General features: G+C 34.0%; 1 long non-coding RNA gene across 1 annotated transcript in view; it reads right to left on the reverse strand.

Moving 5' to 3' along the window:
• The window catches only part of LOC118767651, a 21,432-nt gene extending 9,154 nt beyond the window's left edge, over window positions 1–12,278 (reverse strand). Inside the window, exons 1-2 of the long non-coding RNA XR_005003566.1 lie at window positions 12,267–12,278; window positions 12,068–12,072 (exon numbers count right to left, since the gene is read on the reverse strand). This is a non-coding gene — a long non-coding RNA (uncharacterized LOC118767651). The remainder of the gene's footprint in view (window positions 1–12,067; window positions 12,073–12,266) is intronic.
• Window positions 12,279–24,264: the final 11,986 nt, after the last annotated feature.

The following is a 24,264-nucleotide window of genomic DNA, read 5'->3' on the forward strand; positions in this document are numbered from 1 at the left end:
TTGGTATAAAAGATGAGCTACAGCAAATATTCTGATCATTACCACAGATTTGCTTGTCAGCTGCTTGACCGTAACCAGTTGAGCATGTCCTTTATTTGCTAACGATATGTGCATCTCTGATCACCAGCAGAAATAATGGGGGAGCATCATGGCCATGTGTTGAGAGGCCCAATTCTTTGGGGTTTGGATAATTCACCTTTGGAAACATGGGTGTTTTGTTCATCATCTTTAAACGACTCTTATTTAGGGACCTTTTGAGCGGGAAAAAATTTGAATGAGAGGGTCTAGTCAATTACATAGAACCCAGTGCCCAAATAGACACTTATTTTATCGACCCTGCAAGGATGAGAGGCAGAGTCGACCACGGCGGAATTTGAATTCATATCCTAAAGAGGGACGAAATACCGCTAAACATTTAGTCTGGTGTGCTAACAATTCTATCAGCTCACCGCCTTCTATAATATTCCTTTCAAATATAGTTACAAGGTCTGGAATGATGGGCAGGGCGATAGTTGATTACATTGACCCCAGTGCGTAACTGGTACTTATTTTATCGACCCCGAAAGATTAAAAGACAAAGTCGACCTCGGCATAATTTAAACTCAAAACGTAGCGGCAGACGAAATACCGGCGTGCTAACGATTCTGCCTGATCGCCACCTTAAATTGTTTCAAATTTTTCTGCAGGGCAACACTTTTGTGGGAGTAAATGGGTCGATCACACCGATGCCAGTGTTAAACTGGTACTTATTTTTTCGACCCCGACTTCTATACTACTACTACTACTACTACTACTACTACTAAGAAGAAGAAGAAGAAGAAGAAGAAGAAGAAGAAGAAGAAGAAGAATCTTTGCTACTAAATGTACAAAGCCTTAAATTTCACTGGTATTTAATTTATCGACCCCGAAGGGATGAAAGGCAAAGTCGACCTCGGCATAATTTGAACTCAGAACGTAGCGGCAGACGAATTACTGCTACACATTTCCCCAGGCGTGCTAGCGATTGTGCCAGCTCACCGCCTTCTATAATAACAATAATAAAATAACAATTATGATAATGCAGTACGAAGCAATGGTTCTTATGGCTTCTGATCTTAACTGATTGGAAGTGTTATCATGTACATTGTTTTGTCTTGGTATAAAAGATGGGCTACAGCAAATATTCTGCTCAATACCACAGATTTGCTTGTCAGTTGCTTGACCTTAACCAGTTGAGCATGTCTCTTATTGGCTGACGATATATGCATCGCTGATCACAAGCAGAAGTAGTGGGGGAGCATCATAGCCAAGTGTTGAAAGGGATTCTTTGAGGTTTGGATAATTCACATTTGAGCAGGATGGGCTACTCGACCTGACGAAGATTGTAACTGGGCCCCACCTGCAAGTTCATGCCTTGTTTATCTCAATATGAGATCACCATGATGCGCACATATTGTTGGGATGCATGTGCCTGGTGTACCCTTATCAGACGGGTAGTCATGATGAGTATATTTTACCCCAGTGTCACTTTGATGGCATGCACTGCTTTCTTACTGAATAATAATAATAATAATAATAATAATAATAATAATAATAATGATGATGATGATGATGATGATGATGATGATGATGATGATGATGATGATGATGATGATAATAATAATAATAATAATAATAATAATAATAATAAATAATAATAATAATAACAACAACACACACACACACTAGTTTAGTTTAAATATCGTCAGACTCTAATGGTGGAGAGCACATAAGCTTTCTTGACACCGGAAGGAGAAATGCGTTTGAGGTTTAGCTAGGGTGAGTTATCTCCCTTAGGCCAATTCCGATGGCAAATCTTATGGTCTTAAGGGATGAACAAGGAATCTCTGCTCTTCGGTATTTTCCAGTTTGTTAAGACTGTGTTTATGTGTATAAAGCAACCCTTCGCCATATTGATGGTCACCTATCGCACACTCAGTACATCGCAGATTTTTCTGGCTATTATATATAAATTTATATCGCGGACTCCTCAGTATGTCGCAGGTTTCTGCGGCCGATAGGTATTTAAATTACTTTTTGGTGGGGTTTTAACTATTTCCATTAGAGGTTTTGGAACGTAACGTCCGTGACAGTCGGGGGAACTATTAAATATGCATATGTTTGTGTATTTGTGTGTGTGTCTCTGAGTGTCTGTGTGTCTGTGTGCGTCTGTGAATGTGTGTGTCTACAGATAGACATATAATATAGATAGATAGATACGAAATGAAAAACAAAGTAGTAGTTCAAGACTTGTTAAATAGTTTAACCCTTTACTTTTATCCGCTTTCTTTGAAGAACAAAGAAATATTCCATTCAATACGAAATTTGAAGAAAATCAACCACTTCCTACCACCTCCAGGACACGCCCTTCCTCTCTTTTACCTTTAATTTATTTTTCAACTTGAGCCACACAGTAAAATCGTTAAATAATTCTATATGCTTTTCCAACAACAATTGACTTGAACACAATCAATCAACTTTAAGAATGCCTAGTTCCAAGTTTACCAAAATATTTGCAGTTGTTTATTTTAATTACTTGTCTACATTTTTTTCTTTTTTGCATTTATATTACAATGGTGAACAAACAAAGCAAAACTCCAATGTTTGCCTATAGACAATAATGGTTTGGCGTATAATCAGTACATTAATCTTTCTATTTTAATTATAGCTGTCTGCAGAATCAACTTAATGTTCGTTATATTGGTGTTATTATTTGCTAGCGTACGATTTCTTATTTAAAAAAAAATTTTTTTCATTTATCACGTCCCGTATGGAGACATCAAAGAATTCTCTTTTACAACTTATTAGAATCCGATTAACGCCCAACTGCTCCTGCATGTCCATATATGCAAATATATACATACATACATTCATACATAATAATAATATATATATATATATATATATAATATATATATATATGGTGTAACATATATATATATATACATATATATACTATATATACATGCATATATTAATATATATATGTATATAGATTCTATATATAATATATATATACATGTATATGTGTAAAAATGTATATATATATATATATATATATATATATATATATATTATTTATATTACATTCATGTACGCAGAAACTGCGACATACTAGGAGTCCGTGATATATATTTACATATAGTAGCCAGAAAAATCTGCGATGTACTGAGTGTTATATATATGATGTTGATATATAGATATATATATATATATATATATATATTACATATATAATATATGCATATATATATCTATGTGTGCATGAGGCATATGTACTTAAAACATGTATGTATAAATATAAATGTATGTGTGTGCGCGTGAGTTTGTATATGAATTTGTTTGTGTATAGGTTAATTGGATTCGTTGGTATGTACGAAGGTTAGTAGACTGATATTAAATTCGGACTAACTGAAGAAGAATATTTCCAAACTAATCTTCAAAAAATAATAAAGCAAAAGTTACTAACGGGAAATCATAAGCCTTCCTAGTGATTGAGTATATAATTACTAGAGTGTATTGGAAGTTGAGGAAACTTCATCGGCTAAGTACTGAGTGAAAAAAATTCATATGGATGGATGGATGGATGGATGGATGGATAGATAGATAGAAGATAGATAGATAGATAGACTGACAGACAGACATATAGATAGATAGATAGATAGATAGATAGATAGATAGATAGATAGATAGATAGATAGATAGATAGATAGATAGATTGATAGATAGATAGATAGATAGATAGGTAGGTAGATAGATATATAGATAGATAGATAGAGATAGATAGATAGATAGATAGATAGATAGATAGATAGATAGATAGATAGATAGATAGATAGATAGATAGATAGATAGATAGAGATAGATAAAGGCAGACATACAGATAGATAGAGATAGATAAAGGCAGACATACAGATAGACAGATAGACAGATAGATAGATAGATAGATAGATAGATAGATAGATAGATAGATAGATAGATAGATAGATAGATAGATAGATAGATAGATAGATAGATAGATAGATCTGAGAAAACTATTGCATAATGCCCACTTCACTGCGTCATATGGCAGAGGCGGTTCTAAGCCAGTTAAGGTGATTGCAAGAATTCATGATCTTCGTCGTTTTGATAGTTTCATACTAGTCTCTGTTCTCGACCAACGCATTGCTTGTAAAGCAGTAGTTGGAGCCGAATACAGATTCAAACAAGCAGAAACACATGCAGGCACACACGCATACACGACGGCTTCTTTCAGTTTCCATCTACCAATTCCACTCACAAATCTTTGATCGGCTTCACGCTTCAGTAGAAGACGCTTGCCCAAGGTTCCACGCAGTAGCACACAAAACCGGAAACACATAGTTAGGAAGCAAGCTTCTTATGACAGCTACACCGGTAATAGCTTATAATATATATATATATACATACATACATATTTAAATGTATATATGTAAGTATATATATATATAATATATTATATATATATATATATATATATACTTACATATATACATATTATATATGTATGTATATATATATATATTATATATATAATATATATATATATATATATATATATATATATGATTCAAAATGTGACCGCGTGTGTACCGTTGACGATTGTCTTCCCTTCCTTGGATCTTTCCTTTTCCTATGTTTCTGACGAAGAGCTCCGCTCGAAACGTAAAACCTTCCTTCTTCCCTTCCTTCCTGAGCGTCCAATACTACTATACTTGTTCCACGTCCTCGCGTTGTTGTGTTTTCTCTTTGTGTTTTCATGTTTGGATTAACTATATATATATATATGTGTGTGTGTGTGTGAGTGTATATATAAATATATATATATATATATATATACAGAGAGAGAGAGAGAGAGAGAGAGATTTATAGACATATAAATACATCTATTTACACATCATTACGCACATACTATGTAAACATACATGGCGCACACAAAAATAGAGGCATGTTGGTATCTTTGTATTTGTGTATGACTGCCTGTCTCTGTCTATGTGTATGTGCCTCTGTGTATGAGTATGTGTCTTTGAGCATTGATTGTATGTGTGGTAATATTTATCGAAGTTTTTTTTTTTTGTTGACATATACTATATATGCTAAGCTGTATATTTAATACCAGTCTAATACATTTATCATAATATTTATGCTATACGTCTTTTATTACTTGCCAGTATGGAGCTATTGGCAAAATTTGAAATTGGGTGCAATATATTATACGAACGAATTAATGACTAATAAACGGCGTCAGCGGAATAAGATATTTGTCATCTGTATGTCTACCCATAAAGTATATACTTTCTTTAAACATATTCACACATATACACCCACACTTCTGGAATGTACTAAGAACGGTTTCAGAGCACCATTCTTTTCAACAGCATACAAAACGTATCTTTTAGTATCCAGCAAAATTTGTGATCGACTTTCAAGCCTTGTGGAGTACCGTCAATTTCTGTATGTGCATCTTGCCGTCTTTGTGTGTTTTACGGTGAGTGTGCATCTTGCTCTGTGTATGTGTATGTGTGTTTACTCTTTAAACTTTATTCTTTAAACAGTTCTTAACCTGAATGATGGCTATTTTGATTTAGTAATAGTCCTACTGGGTGTGACTGTCGTACATATATATATATATATTATATATATATATATATATACATATATTTAATACAAGCATGAAAACACAAAGAGAAAACACAACAACCCGAGGACGTGGAACAAGTATACTGTTATTGGATGCTCAGGAAAGGAAACAAAGAAGGAGGATTTAACGTTTCGAGTGGAGCTCTTCGTCAGAAACATAGGAAAAGGAAAGATCCAAGGAAGGAAGACGGAGGAAAGATTCGCCAACGGTACACACGCGGTCACATTTTGAATATAATATATATATATGTATATATATATATATATATATATATATATAATATATATATATATATATATATATATATATATATATATATTGGGTCATCCCGTAAATAATGCGGGGTTTTTTCAGTTGCATGAACTAAAAGTCGGAAGGGACGGGACAAAGTAAAAGCCGGAGGGGACGGGATATACCAAGTTGATGTAGAATATCTACATCAACTTGCTATAAAACCAGGTAGTTATTTATCTTGTGATTATTCTTAGTGCAAGGTTCGAAGAGTTAAGTTCTATTTGAACAGTTATTTTGTTCAAAGCTATGACGGAAGTGACAAAGAAGCATATTCGGCATATTTTGCTTTAAGAGTTCAATAATGGCAACACTGCAAAGGCAAGTGTTAGGAATATTAATGAAGTATATGGAGATCGAACAATAAGCTTAGGGTAGTGTGAACGATGATTCCTGAAATTCTGACACGAAACTTCATCTTAGAAGACGCATCATGTTTTGGAAAATCTGTAGAGCTCGATGAGGACGTCCTGCAAACCCTGGTAGAAACAAAACCCCATCGGAACTGTTGAGGAACTAGCAGAACAGCTTGGATTTAGTCATTGAACCAGTCATCCAAGTCAGCGCTAGAAGAAAAACGACCATCTTTGATTTGAAGACGAAAGGTATTTTCCATCAGAATAATGTCCGTCCACATACAGCGAGGATGCCATTCCAAAGAGTGGAGCAGTTTCGATGGGAAACGATGCCCACTATATTCGCTGGACGTTGTCCCATCTGATTATTATTTATTCTGCAGTTTTCAAAATCATTTAGACAGAAAAAATATGAATTCTGTAGACGAGGTCACAACAGTACTGGAGGATTATTTTTCTATACAGACAAGTAAATTTTGGAAGGGTATCCTTGCAAGTCTGCCAGATAGAAGACAGTATATTTTAGATAAGAAAAGAATACTTTTTAATATTTAATTTTAAAAAATATAAGTATAAAAAACCGCATTATATGTGTACAGGTATGCGTGTATGTACTTAAGTATGTATATATGTGTGTATGAGTGCGTGTCTGTGAGTGTATGTGTGTGCGTTTGTACAGGTATTAATGTATGTATATATGTATGTATATGGCTGTATGCTTCTGTCTGTGTCTGTGTGTATTTGTGCATGTGTATGTAAGCTTACAATTTCAATTTAGTTTCAATTACAAACATATTTTTCCAATAACATTCAAATTATCCCCTTGCTATCACTCCCTTCCTGTATTTTCAATTACCAATCCCAATTACAACTCTCGAACTTGCTATTTTATTTCTATACTTGAAGTGTCTCCATTATCTTCGTTTCAATATCATTCGTAATTCAATATAGGCGCATGCGCAACGGGACTTGTCTGAGCAAATATCACTTTCGTGTATCGGTGCCAGCGGCGAGGAGCTGGCAAAAGCGTTAGCACGCCGGGCGAAATGCTTAGCGGTATTTCGTCTGCCGGTACGTTCAGAGTTCAAATTCCGCCGAGGTCGACTTTGCCTTTCATCCTTTCGGGGTCGATTAAATAACTATCAGTTACGCACTGGGATCGATATAATCGACTTAATCTGTTTGTCCTTATTCCTCCTCACTGTGTTTATCCCCTTGTGGGTGATAAAGAAATAGGTCCTAACTTGTAATCTTGCATTAAACCCGACGGCTGTTGTCTTACGTAATATGTTGCCCTCTGATAATACGGGATTTTGAAAGTGTGTAAACGATATCTGCTTAACATATTTAATTATATAATAATCATGATACACTACAACACTATGGAAACAGCAAATTGCTATTCCCCATTTTATGTAATGGGCTTAATATATACATGTACATGCGTCTGTGCTACGCATACAGATGTATATTTACATGAATGTATGTATACTTGTATGTTAATATTCAGCTTTATTTCAAGATTTTTTGTCAATAGAGAAGGAGTCGGTCTTTCACCTAGATCCAAGGCTGCTTCATTGGAATTTCAACATTGGCAAGAGGGTAGTTCTGTATGCATGCATATATGTATGCATGTATGTAAAGTTAATCTAAACAAGAAAGCACAAAAAAACACAACAACGCGATGACGTGGAACAAATATAGTATTATTGGATGCTCAGGAAAGAAGGAAAGAGGAGGGTTTAACGTTTCGAGCGGAGCTCTTCGTCGGAAACATAGGAGAAGGAAAGATCCAGAGAAGGGAAAACAGAGGAAAAAAAATCGCCAACGGTACACACGAGGTCACATTTTGTATGTATGTATGTATGTATGTATGTATGTATGTATGTATGTATGTTCCATGCAGATTTGTATGTCTCGTTTTATGAATAGCTTCTCTTCCATATAATTACATATCTAGACATGCTCCTATATACTTAAATGATAAACTCCTGGGAAGTTTTACAGATTTTAACAGTTCCAGTGACGGATTGGATCTGTAGTCTTCGAATCAGCGTTCTCCTTTCTGGTTTTGAGAAGCTTAATTTCTCAAGATCGGTATTTAGGCAGTGTGTATGTGTGCATGTATAGTTGGTTGGTTGGTTGGTTGGTTCATTGGTTGGTTGTTTGCTTGTTTGCTTGGATTCATGTATGCATGCATGGATTGATGGATGAATTGATGGATGCATGGTTTTGTAGATGGATATATGGAGGGATAGATGCTTTTCCGACGTAAGTATACCGAGACAGAGAGAGAGAGATGGGGGAGAGAGAGAATTGAGTATTGTGAGGAAGAGAGGGAATACGAACAGAGGGAGTGATGTTTGTTTTAACACTGTATAAACTATTATACGTATAGATTTGTCCATAAAGATTTTTTGAGATTGCAATTCTGTGTGCGTGTGTGTGTATGTGTGTGTGTATGTGTATCTGTGTGTGTGTGTGTGTGTGTGTGTCTGTATGTGTGTCTATGTGTGTTTGCGTGCTTCTCTCGGTGTGTTATATAGTTTTGCATTCTGAAGTTTATAATTTCGTGGTGTATTTAGTTCAGATAAGAAATGGGAAAAGAATGGCGCGTTTTAAAATGTCTGATTAAGAGTAATCGTTAATCTCATTTTAAATCTTATCAAAAGAAGTGGGAAAAAATGAAGGGATTGACATAGTTAATGGTGCATACATTCAGGTTAGAATTTAAGAATCCGATTAAACAGCTGCAAAAGATGATGGAGTGGTTGTAGCTGAAATGTCTTTTGTCCGATAAAGAGATAGAAAGAAAGAAAGAAAGAAAGAAAGAAAGAAAGATAGAAAGAAAGAAAGAAAGAAAGATAGATAGATAGATAGATAGATAGATAGATAGATAGATAGATAGATAGATAGATAGATAGATCGATAGATAGATAGATAGATAGATAGATAGATAGACAAGCAGACAGTCAGACAGACGGACCGACGGCTGGATGGATGGATAGACGTACAGACAGATGGACGGGTGGAGATAGATATATAGATAGATAGATAGATAGATAGATAGATAGATAGATAGATAGGTAGATAAATAGATCGATAGATAGACAGACATACAGACAGACAGACAGATGGACGCATGGATGGAGATAAATAGACAGAGAGAGAGAGAGAGGGGGGGAGAGAGAAAGAGAGACTATGTGTGTGTGTGTGTGTGTGTGTATATATGTTTACATGTGTAAGATAGTTCTCTTATTGTCTTCTGATTGTCGGAAGCGTCCAAATCGCCAAACTTCAAAAATATAACACAGTTAAGCTTTTAAATTCCTTCTCTTTGCTGAGACTTGCTCAAAATGGATATGACAACCCTAACCTTAATTATCATACATGAAGCATAAAGCAAAATAAATCTATCAATTTCTCACGGAAATACAGAACAGGTTTCTTTGCTCATTATCATAGTGTGATTATACGGCAGGTATTAATCAGAATTATCAGTGATACACTGATTTATCGATTTTACGGTAATGAAGATTAATCGCGTCTACTAATTTTCCATATAATGACAAAATATTGACCATGTTATCTTATTTCAATTTATGGATTCATTTCATACAATATGGCGAATTTTATACCTGTCACAGTGAAATATTTACCGAACGAACGATATTTCTGTTGCGTTTGCATAAATGCTGCACTATTCATATGATCGATCTTGTCTATGTTTCCGTTTATTCGATCAAGCTAATTACCTACTCAATATAATGCAGCGAGAACGTGTTCCTTAGACAAATATGAACATCTGATGTAATACTAAGACGGCTTTCGAATCATAGGTACTCTTCAATATTTGTGTGTTTGTACATATATATATATATATATATATATATATATATATATATATCACCACCGTGATCACCATGACCGGCCAGGCTATCAGACGTTGCTACACATCGCTGGTCACAATGCGCTTTGCATTGTTTTAACCTTGAAGTGACGCCACCCCGCTGGCTAGGAGAGCAGGCCAGCAGAAGAAAGAGTGAGAGAAAGTTGTGGCGAAAGAGAACAGCAGGGATCACCACCAGCCCCTGCTGGAGCCTCGTGGAGCTTTTAAGTGTTTTCGCTCAATAAACACTCACAACACCCTAACCACTGGGCCATTGCGTATACGTATATATATATATATCTTTTATTAAACTTTTAATACTTTTGATATATAAAAAAATAAATAAATAAATAAATAAATAAAAATAAATTAATTAAATAATATATAAATATAAAAATATACATACATACATATATATATAAATTTGTATATATATATAAAATTTATAAGTTTAAATTATTTAAATAATTTTTTTTTATTTTTTAACTTTTATATTTTAAATTAATTTTATGTATAGGCTTATGTTTTTCATTGTATGATTTGCCTAATAATGGTTTTATCTCTAATTTAATATAATATAATATATTTATACTATAAAATTGGATTTAATCCTAAATCTCATTTTTCCCTGTAAGTTTGGATTTATTCCCTAATATTATTATTATATATATATATATAATATATTATATATATATATACATACATACATACATACATACATACATACATACATACAGACAGACAGACAGACAACAGATAGACAGACAGATAGATAGATAGATAGATAGATAGATAGATAGATAGATAGATAGATAGATAGATAGATAGATAGATAGATAGATAGATAGATAGTCAATCCAAACAGTAATATATGTATGTATATACAGGGGTTGGAAAAAATAATGGAAATACCTAGAATCATAGCATAATAATTTCGAAATATCTATAAAACCGTGTAAAAGCTTTATTTTTTTTGTTCCTATCAAGCTGAGGTTAATAAAATGAAATACCAGTTACGTATTGGTGTCGATATAATCCTGGATACATTTACGTCTGAATACAAAAGATGGTTGATCAAGTCTTAGCTTTCAGCCTTTGATGGTATGTCTATTCAATCACCTGAATCACCTTTGACAGTAGACACTAGAACAAAAGCAACAGAACGGCGATGACAATAAAACAACGCAGGCAATATCAAAATAAGAACAAAAACTGTTCTTATGAACTTAGTTTTCCTGGCTTGTTCGAAAAATTCAGAGACTATGAAAGAACACAATTCTAGAAATCAATAATTATATGAGAGCACCAATCTTTTATTGAAAAGATGATGACTGTAAGCAATGTTAAATAAATATACTTCAATTTTGTACCGCAAATTATACTGTATGAAATACATAGGAGACATTACGGTAAAGAAACTTTAAAACTTGACAAAAGGACAATTGACATATGTATGAATGTATTTAAACTATCCAATATGAATGTTAGTAAAGAAAAAACGAACAACGAAATATTACAGTCGAATGCTATAACACTGTCGGATAAACAGGTAAATATAGAGAATTGCTAAGAATTAATAGTCTGTATTGGATATTGTATAACTCGCATAGTTGTCATTACTTTGACCGAATTATCAATCATCCATAGCGCATTAATTCAGAATATTCTTCTAAAGATACAGTCAAATTATAGCTGGAATCTGAACTACGATATGATACACAGAGGAAGAGATGTAGAAAAAACATTTCGATAACTTTTAAAGAAATATAAAGTTTTAGGAAAAGATAATTACATATATGTACCATAACTTGTAGTTATTAGTTTGGTTTAATATGGTATATTACATTTATTTACTCAATCTTGATTTTTGCAGCCTCATTCTCTTTCAGTTAACTTATTCCTCCATCGATTTCTTTCTATATGCTATTATTTTAGATACTTTTTTTCGACTTACAAACGCATGCCTATAATTTAATCATACACACACACACACACAGAAAAAAAAAAACACACACACAGATGCTCTAAAACACACCTGCACACACATACATACGTGAATACGTGAATATATATTTTTATAAATCTATATCGATATATGTATGTCTACATACGTACGCCAGCATATTTGTGGGATTAATATATACTGATTATTGTGCTATAACTTCTGAGGAGTTTATACGCATTTGTGACTAAACGCCAAGGAAATATATATATATAATTATATATATATATATATATATATATATATATATATATATATATATATATATATATATGTATATATATATATATACATGTCTGTATGTTTGTGTCTGTCTGTTTGTATATATGTGTGCGTATAAATATATATGCATATATATGTAGGTGCATGTATGTATAGAGAAACACACACATATATATATGTATATGAATGTATATGTATATATATATATATACATATACGTATACATACATAGTAACTATTTATATATCCATATATATATATATATATAATATATATATATATATTATATATATATATATATATACATACATATAAACATATACATATACACATATAGCTATCATATATACATATGTTTGTGTGCATGTATCTGTGTGTGAATGTGCGCACAATAAATAGGTTTTATGGTTCATTACCTGTCGTCAGACTCCACTGATGCTTACCTGTCTAATGAAAAATCACAGGCAAGGTATATTTAAATAGTGTTGTCAAGCTAGCATGTTTAATTATATACGTTTGTTTATTTAATGTTTATCGTCTGTAAAAGGTTCTACCGAAAATTAACGAGGCGAGAAATTCCGAATATGCAACATATAGGTAAAACAAACAAAAAAGCTGAAAAAATGGCCGCCATTTGCATCTGTAAGAATTATACGCTGAAGTTTGTAACTTTGTTTATTTTTAGTTTTATGCGACGAGAATATGATAAATGTGACATTTCGGAAATTTAACTTCGCCTAAGAAATTCAGATAGAAGATAGAATTCCGACTCACATCACGGTTAATGCAGAATAAGACAGTTTGGTGCAGCTTTATGCACAGTGCTGGTTTGGTATGATTGACTAGACACTGACACTAGTTTGGTGATAGTATGTTTGGTACTAGAGGCAAAGACACACAGAGACACAAACATTCACACATCAGAATGCACACTCAGAAATATACACATACTGATAGTATGAGAGAGAGATAGTCAGACAGACATTACACGTCATCCCTGGTGGGATCCGAACCCACGACCTCTGGATTAACACAAAGGACATGAACATTTTACGTCTCCTCACACGCATACTCTCTTTTACTCTTTTACTCTTTTACTCTTTTACTTGTTTCAGTCATTTGACTGCGGCCATGCTGGAGCACCGCCTTTAATCGAGCAACTCGACCCCGGGACTTATTCTTTTGTAAGCCCAGTACTTATTCTATCGGTCTGTTTTGCCGAACCGCTAAGTAACGGGAACATAAACACACCAGCATCGGTTGTCAAGCAATGCTAGGGGGACAAACACAGACACACAAACACACACACGCATATATATATATATATATATATATATATATATATATATATATATATATATATATATATATATATATATATATATATATATACATATATACGACGAGCTTCTTTCAGTTTCCGTCTACCAAATCCACTCTCAAGGCTTTGGTCGGCCCGAGGCTATAGCAGAAGACACTTGCCCAAGGTGCCACGCATACAGTGAAGTATGTTCACAAACATAAACTCGGAGAGGGAAAGAGGTAAGGGAGAGGATAGAAATACAACGAGAGAGAACGAGGAAACATTAAAACGTCTTATGTCTAACTAGCAGTATCGCCCGGCGTTGCTCGGGTTTGTAAGGGAAATAACTATATAAGCATCTTTAGAGAGTTATAGCCAAAAGATAGCAAAAAAATGCATTAAAAATGGAAAAAAATTATGGTAAATATTTTTTTAAATCGTTGACTCATCGTAGACATTTTTAGAGAGTTACTTCCCTTATATAATAGCGAAAAAATGCATTAAAATGGAAAAAAATGATGGTAATTTTTTTTTTAAATCGTAGACTCATTGTAGACGCGCGCTAATAGCCAGAAGGGCTCGATATGAATCACGACTATAAGATACCCGGTTTTGGCTAAACTGCACCGCAAAATGTGGGAGTAGTTAGGAATCTAAATCGTAGAAGACAGACACACAACTTCACTTTTATATATAAAGATATGTCAGCAATAACAGCAATAACAAAACAGCCTGAATAAACGTTTCAAAGCCCGTTAAATGTACTTAGTCAAATCAAGAGCTTCACTGTTCAGTAATACAATCTGCTAAAACTGTTTCTACTTAAAAGATGTTTTCATAAGCCTTAAGCTGTGAAAAAACGAAATCAGAATACATAGTGAGGCAGACATTTTTAACATTTTCTTGACAGTAATTTCGAAAATATACCAATCATTGCTCGACTCATCCAGCTGAGGTCATTCATAGGATAAGATGGCACTCTCAATAAAATATTTAAAATTGTATTAGTTATATAATATATAGCGATTATTTCCGACAAATGACGTTTACGTCGTTGTAAAATTCGGGTTTCTAAGAAGAGCCAAACGATTCAGGAATGACAGATACTCTGATAATGTTCATAGAATCTAACGGATTTGATACAATGAAGCGAAAGAGTTTACTGAAAATTTCCGACTCATTATTAGACAAAAACTCTTTGTAGGAATATTTAAAACCTAAGAGAAAGATGCAAGAAGATAAATGTAATGACATTAATAAAAGAATTTTGGACAATATAGAAAATGATGGATGGGAGCACATGATGTTCTTAACGCCCACTGTAGAATATTGTGGATATTCCAGTCTTCTATTGCATCATCAGTGAAGTATAGATTATTTAGTTGCCATTATGTAGCGTGTTATATATACATGAATACATACATACATATATAAATAGGTAGATGTAAATTTATGTATAATCATACATATATGTCTATATGTATGTGTGAGTGTCTCTGTCTGTGTCTATACATATACCTGTATTCTTTGTATATGAATATAGCCAAACACATATAAATATATGCATATAAATATGTATATATATACATAAATAAATATGTGTGGCTGTGTGGGAGTTAGCTTGCTTACCAACCACATACTTCCGAGTTCAGTCCCACTGCGTGGCACATTTGGCATATGTCTTCGGGTCGACCAAATATAGCTTCGGGCCGACCAAATCCTTGTGAGTGGATTTGGTAGACGGAACTGAAAACAGCCCGTAGTATATATATATACACATATGTGTGTGTGTGTACACGACAGTCTTCTTTCAGTTTCCGTCTTCCTTTCCAGATCCGCTTACATGTCTTTGGTCGGCCCTAGGCTATAGCAGATGACAATTGCCCTAAGTATCAAGAAGTGGGACTGAACCTAGAACCTTGTGGTTGGGAAGCAGGCTTCTTACAACACACTCACGCCTATTACATAAATACGTAGCTTAAAGTTGCATTTCCTGAAATCTGGTGCTGAAGTAATCAAACAATTTCGAAATGCATTAAAATTAAACAGTCCAGTAGAGGTCAATCCAGTAGAATTGACTACGGTGTTTTAACCCCCTTTATGTCTTAAGCGACGAAATTTTTTTTGATCCATGACAAACAGAAGTGAAAGCCTTTTGCAGGCGCAATTATCTCTGAAAGATATTCAAACTTTATAACATTGTTTACTCTCCATCATTACTCTCCTCATGGACTCATTTAGTTCCGATCTGGCAGCAAATGTGCGCTATCAATAAATAATGACTGATTTTGAATAAAGAAAGATTAATTTTTTAACTAGTTGCCTTTAATCGAATGTTCTGTTGAAGAGAAGTAATGAGTTCTGAATGCATCCGTCATACAAAAGGAAGAGCTCTGAGCTGGCTAGGGTGTTTAAACAGGCTTTTGTTTGAAGGAAGACAATCTTTTTTTCTCCCCAACAGACTACAGTCAAAATGTTTTTACAGCTACAAATATTTCTCAAACTGGTTTTTTTACATCTGTTTTGTACACGTACTCATAATTGTAGACAGACAGACAGACAGACAGGGAAACAGACAGGCACGCAGGCAGGTAGGTAGGTAGGAAGGTAAGTAGGTGAGTGGGTTTGTAGGGGGTAGTTAGAAGTTAGGTAAAGAGATAAATAGTGAGAGAGATACGCATATATACACACGTACACATCTATCTATATCTACATATCAATTTTATCTCACTATATATATACACACGCACACACATGTACATATATATGTGATAACATCTCTCTCAGAGAAGGAAACACTGAGAAAAAAGTGCGACACTGACAATATACTATTATTAGGACTAGTCCTTCTTTTCCAGTTTATGATGTCCATGCTCAGACAGTGAGATTGGATTTGTGCAAATCCTTTCCATACTATAAAACCATCATCAAGGGCAGGCATCGCTGGAAAAAAAAAATGGCTGGTTGTATTCTCCGCTTGTGTGGAACTTTCGATCAGGTGATGGCATTAATCGAACACGAGTTTGCAGCCATCATGTATGTATGTATATGTATGTATATATATATGTGTATGTATGTATGTATGTATGTATGTATGTATGTATGTATGTATGTATGTATGTATGTATGTATGTATCGAGATAGAACAATCGTAATACTACCAAATATCAATGTCATCAATATAGCTGCCGGAAATCTTTCAGATGAGCGATTTTTAAGGTAGATACTAATATGATATGTCTCACATACATTATATATTGAAATGTAAAAAAGTTCATCAAATGAGACTATCCATGCGATTAATTGGCAAAACTCTCCTTTTCTCAAAGTATGGCCTATTTTGTCGTAGTTTATTTTATAGCACGACTATATAACTTACTAACCACAAGTATTGGCTTCAGTATATTCAACTGCACCTTGTTTTCATCTCATATTTGTATGATAAAATGGGCGTATATGCGCGTGTATATATGTGTTTATGTATGTGTATGTACACATACGCGTCTTTTCGATCGACGTTATTTTTATATACATAAGTAGAAATAACGCTAATCAAATAGACAAATAGAAACTTCAATGGCAGATCCAGTCTTAAAATATGATTGCTATTTGTGTAGAAATAGGAACGAGACAAAGATATTTTTAAGATTACTATTTTCCTATGGCGCTGAAGGTACAATGCTGTAAACTTGCGAAGTGATTTTCTAGTTTCTGCTTCAGTAAATACAGTGAAAGTGATGTTTAGATTAAAGCGAAACTCTCCCGTTGTTTATAGAAAAAATAATTTTTTTCTTTCCACTCCACGCAGTTATTTCTTGTTTACCTTCTAATGTTCCATACATGAAACAGGTTAACGTACTGAGAGGGTGATTGATGCCTGTAACTGTCAATCTAATTTCTGCTGCGTTTCACCTCCACAAGCCTTACAAGCAACATGAAAGTTAATTTTAGCCGGAACAAGGAAAAAAAAGTGTGACATATACGTGTGTTGTCTCTTACCTTTTTTTCTAAGTCTGTCTGTCTGTCCCTTGGACAGATCTAGATGAACGGTGCTACTTTCAAAGCTATTTTTAAAGCTAGTTTACTTGTAGTGAGTCACAAATCATCGCCGCGGACAGGATACGAACTACCTGATATAAAGTGATTCACGCATGTCACGGCAGAAGACACTTGTCCAATGTGTTGTACAATGAGAGCTAACAAGTAATTTTAAGTAATAAGAAGGAAAAGGACAATTCCATTGCATATCCAGGCAAATAATATTTACCTTAATATCTTAAATAATTATGTCAAAATTGATGAATATTTGACAATGATATCGATAAGGCGAAAATGAAATAAATGAGTAAAATACTCAGCGTAGTAAATATGACAGTCTCCACCCCCACACATGCACACACATGCGCACACACACACACACACACACACACACACACACACACCACACACACACACACACACACTCAGTCACTCACACACACACACACACACATACACGTATTCATGTGCGCCAGCACAATGTATGTAAACGGAACTAACGACATTATAAATATATATAGGTGCCCCAGTATGGTCGCATTCTAATGACTGAAGCAAGTAAATATTAAAAGACAAAAGATGTGTCTGCAATAAGCCACCACATTTTTAACTGCAAAACGTATCGTCATCATTTATCATCGTTGTCATTTTACGTCTGTCTTCATGGTGATATACGTTGGGCTTAAGTCGATCGATTCGTAATATTTTGGTTTGCCTTCCATGATTGTGGGGTTCTTCCTAATCCATAGTGTACTAGCAACAAACTCTCGTCTTCCTAGCGCAAGAGAATCTGTAATGTCCTCAACAAGACCAATCCGTTTTCCTGATACTACGCTGTTTGCACTATTCCAGCAGCTCTTTACAGAATGCATTGGGTGCATTTCTTTGTTTGAGTTACACCTGCATAACTGAAATTAATCTCCTAAACGAAAGGTGATTTTCTTGGCTCTGAGTTGTATACCGTTTGTACGAGGTAATGTGGTCGAGAATGTCGACAGAATAAAAGGCGATTGCAGTTGCTAAGCTACGATAAAATGGGGAACTCTGATAGCAAGGGAGAGAAAGTCATTGTGGTGACAATATGGAAAAGGAGATTGAAAACAAAGAAAAATCGCTAAATAGATGTAATGAAAGAAATTAATGAGACACAGGGAGTGATGGATCGTTAAATAAATGATTAGTGTTAACAGTGTGATGGATGACTATAAACAGTGATCTGTAGGAAGGGGAGCATTCGCTAACAATTTATACAGGTAATGTTAAGAGAGAATGATGGTGATTCTAAGAAAGTGATTGAAACCTGAGAAAGAGAGTGTGATGGTTAGGGTAAGGTTCTATAAGATCCGCTGCTGTTCCTCATTAATCAGGTGTCGCGACGGGGCAGCATTAGTGGTAACTACATATTTTGCTATTAGTGCTCGATGCGCTGAGTGATGAGGGCTACATCGAATGGTAGCTGACCCGATGTAATTGCTTGGTAGTTACGCATCGGGATGACAGAGTCACAAAATAGAGATAAAACAGAGAGATAAAACAAATATATATATATATATATAATAATAATAATAATATTAGGGAGTAAATTCAAACTTACAGGGAAAAATTAGATTTAGGATTAAATCTAATTTTATAGTATAAAGATATATATATTATATTAAATTAGAGATAAAACCACTATTAGGCAAATCCAACAGTGAAAATCATAAACCAAAACATAGAAATAACATTAATTAATAAAAAATATATAAATATAAAATTCAAAACTAATATATATATATATATTATATATATATATATATATATATATATATATATATATATATATATATATATATATATATGTATATATATATATATACATATATATATATATAATATATACATATATATATGTATATATATATGTGTGGTGTGTGTGTAGAGAGAGAGAGAGAGAAAGAGAGAGAGAGAGACAAAGAGAGAGAGAGATGGCATGTGGCTATGAGTAAGGGAATGAGTAAGAGCAGATTGAATATGGATCCTCATGTTTCCGAAATGAAATTCTTAGCTGTTCAGCAATGCCATGATTACGATAATGCAATATATATTATAGTAGAACAACACATCTGGTTGAGTAGCAGCCAAAATTGTTACTCTACAATAGATATTCAAACCATCAGAGTCCACATTGCGTTTTGACTCTTCTGAACTCTATAAAATAAAACCAGTAATACAGTTGTTTATTTAATCGAGTGCACATAGATATGCTCGAGTAACAATTTTAGAAATGAAGTTAACGTACAAAATCCGTTAGGTTCACTTCAACATTTAAATTTAATTTATCAAAATATTTTCGTCGTTTGAGGACCGCGAATACTGACAAAATTCCGTGCTGTATCTGAGATGCAGCACGGAATTTTGTCAGTGAACAGGTCGCGGTCTCAAAGCGAAGAAAATATTTTGACAAATTGAATTTAAATGTTGAAGTGAACCTAATGGATTTTGTGTGTTTCTTAAATGGCTTACAAATACCTTACACGCTGCAATTGTTTTCGTTCCAGCACACGATCTCAGATCAGGTCACTTGCTATGCAAGTACATATCCGTAAATTTAACATAGTAATTCACTAATAGTTAAACATTGATTTCAAATTTCTATACAAATCCAGCAGTTTCAGGTAAAGGGTAAGAGGATTACATCGAACCTAGTACTCAACTGCTACTTATTTTATCGACACCGAAAGGATGAAAGGCGGAATTTGAACTCAGAACATAAGGACGAACGAAATTCCGCTAAGCATTTTAACCGGCGTTCCAACGATTCTGCCAGCTCACCACTTTAGTAGTAATTAAATATTGACATGTTTTTCGATACAGTTCTAGATTTAAAAGATGAGGAATTATGTACATTATTTACATTATTTACATTTGACGGATATTTGTCCTCATTTTGTTTGTTGTTAACACAACGTTTCGGCTGATATACCCTCCAGCCTTCATCATATGCCCGTGGGTATATGGCGTAGTGGTTAAGAGCGTGGGCTACAAACCCCAAGATTCTGAGTTCGATTCCAGACAGTGACCTGAATAATAATATAATAATAATAATAATAATAATAATAATAATAATAATAATAATAATAATAATAATAATAATAATAAGACGAAGAAGAAGAAGAAGAAGAAGAAGAAGAAGAAGAAGAAGAAGAAGAAGAAGAAGAAGAAGAAGAAGAAGAAGAAGAAGAAGAAGAAAGACCAAAACAATAAAGTTTGCTTATTGATCGACAGAATGACCAAAACAATAAAGTTTGCTTATTGATCGACATGAGCATCCCCTGTGATCATAATATCTCAGCGTAAGAGTTTGACAAGCTCAGAAAATATAAAGACCTACTCATTGAAATTGAGAAAATGTGGCATCTCAAGGCGGTTACAATACCAGTGATCGTAGGAGCACTAGGAATGATCAAGAAGGGAACCGAAAATTATATGAGAATGATCCCTGGCTTACCATCCCTGCAAGAAGTGCAAAAGATTGTCTTAACTGATACATCACACGTATTGAGAAGAGCATTGTCGATGTGAGAACTGTTGCTGCTCATGTATTTTAATTTAACTTTAAAAAAGATTTTTTTAATTTTTTAAATGAACGAACTATTGAGTTTTGTTTAATAGCCTACCAATGTATACTATGAGTTTCTTTGCCCTAGGAGTCGGGAAGACACTCGGCAAGAAATGGAAGCAAATTTGAAAGAAGAAAAAAAAAGTAATAATAATAATAATAATAATAATAACAACGTCGAAAAATACCATAGAGAATGAGAACCTAGGTTCAAAGTTTCCCCAGGACACCTGATAAAGGCTGGAGGGTATACAACAAACAAGATGAGAACAAATATCCGTCAAATGTAAGCAATGTAAATAATGTTTCGATGTTATATGCATTAAATTCTACTAAGAAATAAATATGTGCTGGGGAAATGATGAGATTAACTCAATGACTAATATTACTTTAATCATATCAGGAATGACGGCATGCACCTTTGGTTACGTTTCACTATTATTAGACCTCTTCAGCGAAACATAGACTTCTCCATATTTGTCGAAGTAGTAAATTGAGAATGTTTCAGAAAATCAATTAAAAAATTTACAGTTATGGTAGACTAGAAGACGTATAAAATTTAGCATATTTATAAAATGCACAAATCCTTATAATAAATTAAGTCAGCTTTTAACAAAAATTCTTTGTATTGCAAAATGATGTCTCGTTCATTAATTTCATTGTTACTGCTTCTTGTAATTATCATCTGCATTTCTATTAGTTACTCGGTTAAATTTTAGTGCAAGTTACACTTCAGAAATGCGTTTAAATGTTTCAAAAAATAAGCTTTCATACGTTTATTCAAAATCAATAATGATTCAGTACAATTTCTGATATTTTTTTCATATCATCCGTTTACGTAAATGTTCTTAAGAAAAATTTGATTTTGTGCAAAAAATTAAAATATACAAAATCCATTTTGTCATCTAATAATAGTAATAATAATAATAATAATAAGAAGAAGAAGAAGAAGAAGAAGAAGAAGAAAGAAGAAGAAGAAGAAGAAGTAGAAGAAGAAGAAGAAGAAGAAGTAGTAGTAGTAGTAGTAGTAGTAGTAGTAGTAGTAGTAGTAGTAGTAGTAGCGAATCGGATCTTTGAGAAATCTAAAATTTTAGCAATCACCAGCCTACAGAGAGTTAAACGAAAAAAAAGCTACCTGTTGCATATATGAACTCCATTGAACTTACAGCTTTTTGCAAGAACTTATTCATTTTGAAGCTAAAACTTGAAAAAAATGTGTTTGAAGAATTTTTTTTTTCTTTTTTTCATCTTAATTCTGTTATTCTATTATTCTTTAATTTCCTGCTGAACAAACAGCAAATGGAAATGAAATATTCATGAGATAGCAACCGGATTTCAGAATTTTTAAGGAAAGGTATAATCGATGATATTCACACCTTTTCTCACTGGAACATTATCGTATTCTTTCTTGACGCTGTAACTGATTTCAAATTTTGTTACAATGCCACCAATATTTATCGGAGCCGAGAAAATCAATTACATCAAGCCTCCTGTTTAATTGGTACTTAAGTGACCGATCCCGAAAGGATTAAAAGCAAAGACGACCTCAGCTGCCTGTAAACTCAGAACATAAATATTCGGGAGAAACGTCACGAAGCATTTTCTCAGGCTCGATAACGACTCTTCCAGAGTTTTGTCTCATTAATTAATATTCATATTTTTTAAATTTTAGAACAACACCGGCAATCTTTTAGAGGGAAAGCAGTTATTTGATTACATTGACCCTGTCCTTATGGGTATTTTATTTTATCGTCCCTCGACTGATGAAAAGTAAACTTGATGGAAAGAGCCGGAAGAAAAGCCGCTAAGCATAAAGTCCTGCAACATAACGATTCCTATTTCTTTATTGCCCACAAGAGGCTAAACATAGAGTGGACAAACAAGGACAGACAAAGGAATTAAGTCGATTACATCGATCCCAGTGCGTAACTGGTACTTAATTTATCGACCCTGAGTGGATGAAAGGCAAAGTCGACCTCGGCGGAATTTGAATTCGAAACGTAACGGCAGACGAAATACCTACTTTTTTACTACCCACAAGGGGCTAAACACAGAGGGGACAAACAAGGACAGACAAACGAATTAAGTCGATTACATCCACCCCAGTGCGTAATTGGTACTTATTCAATCGACCCCGAAAGGATGAAAGGCAAAGTCGACCTTGGCGGAATTTGAACTCTGAACGTAGCGGCAGACGAAATACCTATTTCTTTACTACCCACAAGGGGCTAAACACAGCGAGGACAAACAAGGACAGACAATGGAATTAAGTTGATTACATCGATCCCAGAGCGTAACTGGTACCTAATTTACCGACCTCGAAATGATGAAAGACAAAGTAGACCTCGGCAGAATTTGAACTCAGAACGTAACGGCAGACGAAATACCTATTTCTTTACTACCCACAAGGGGCTAAACACAGAGGGGACAAACAAGGACAGACAAAGGAATTAAGTCGATTACATCGATCCCAAGGGCGTAACTGGTACCTAATTTACCGACCTCGAAATGATGAAAGGCAAAGTCGACCTCGGCAGAATTTGAACTCAGAACGTAACGGCAGACGAAAGACCGCTAATCATTTCGCCTGACGTGCTAATGATTCTGCCAGCTCGCCGCCTTCTTGCCATTATAATCGCAGTGAAACTGTAACAGTTCTACTGGAAATTGTATCCACATAAAACATCGTTTACCAAATGCGATCTAAAATTAAAATATAGATATCAATAACGACGTATAATATGTTTTCATGAAAACTAATTATTAATTCAGTTCAGATTTATTTGTTTAAGTTTCATTTTAAATAAATTACCATAATTATGGATGATGCATTAAAAACCACTTTATAAATTATTCATGTTTATTACAAAAAGATAATCAGGGCA

The sequence above is a fragment of the Octopus sinensis genome, linkage group LG23 (genome assembly GCF_006345805.1).
Source record: "Octopus sinensis linkage group LG23, ASM634580v1, whole genome shotgun sequence".
NCBI lineage: Eukaryota > Metazoa > Mollusca > Cephalopoda > Octopoda > Octopodidae > Octopus > Octopus sinensis.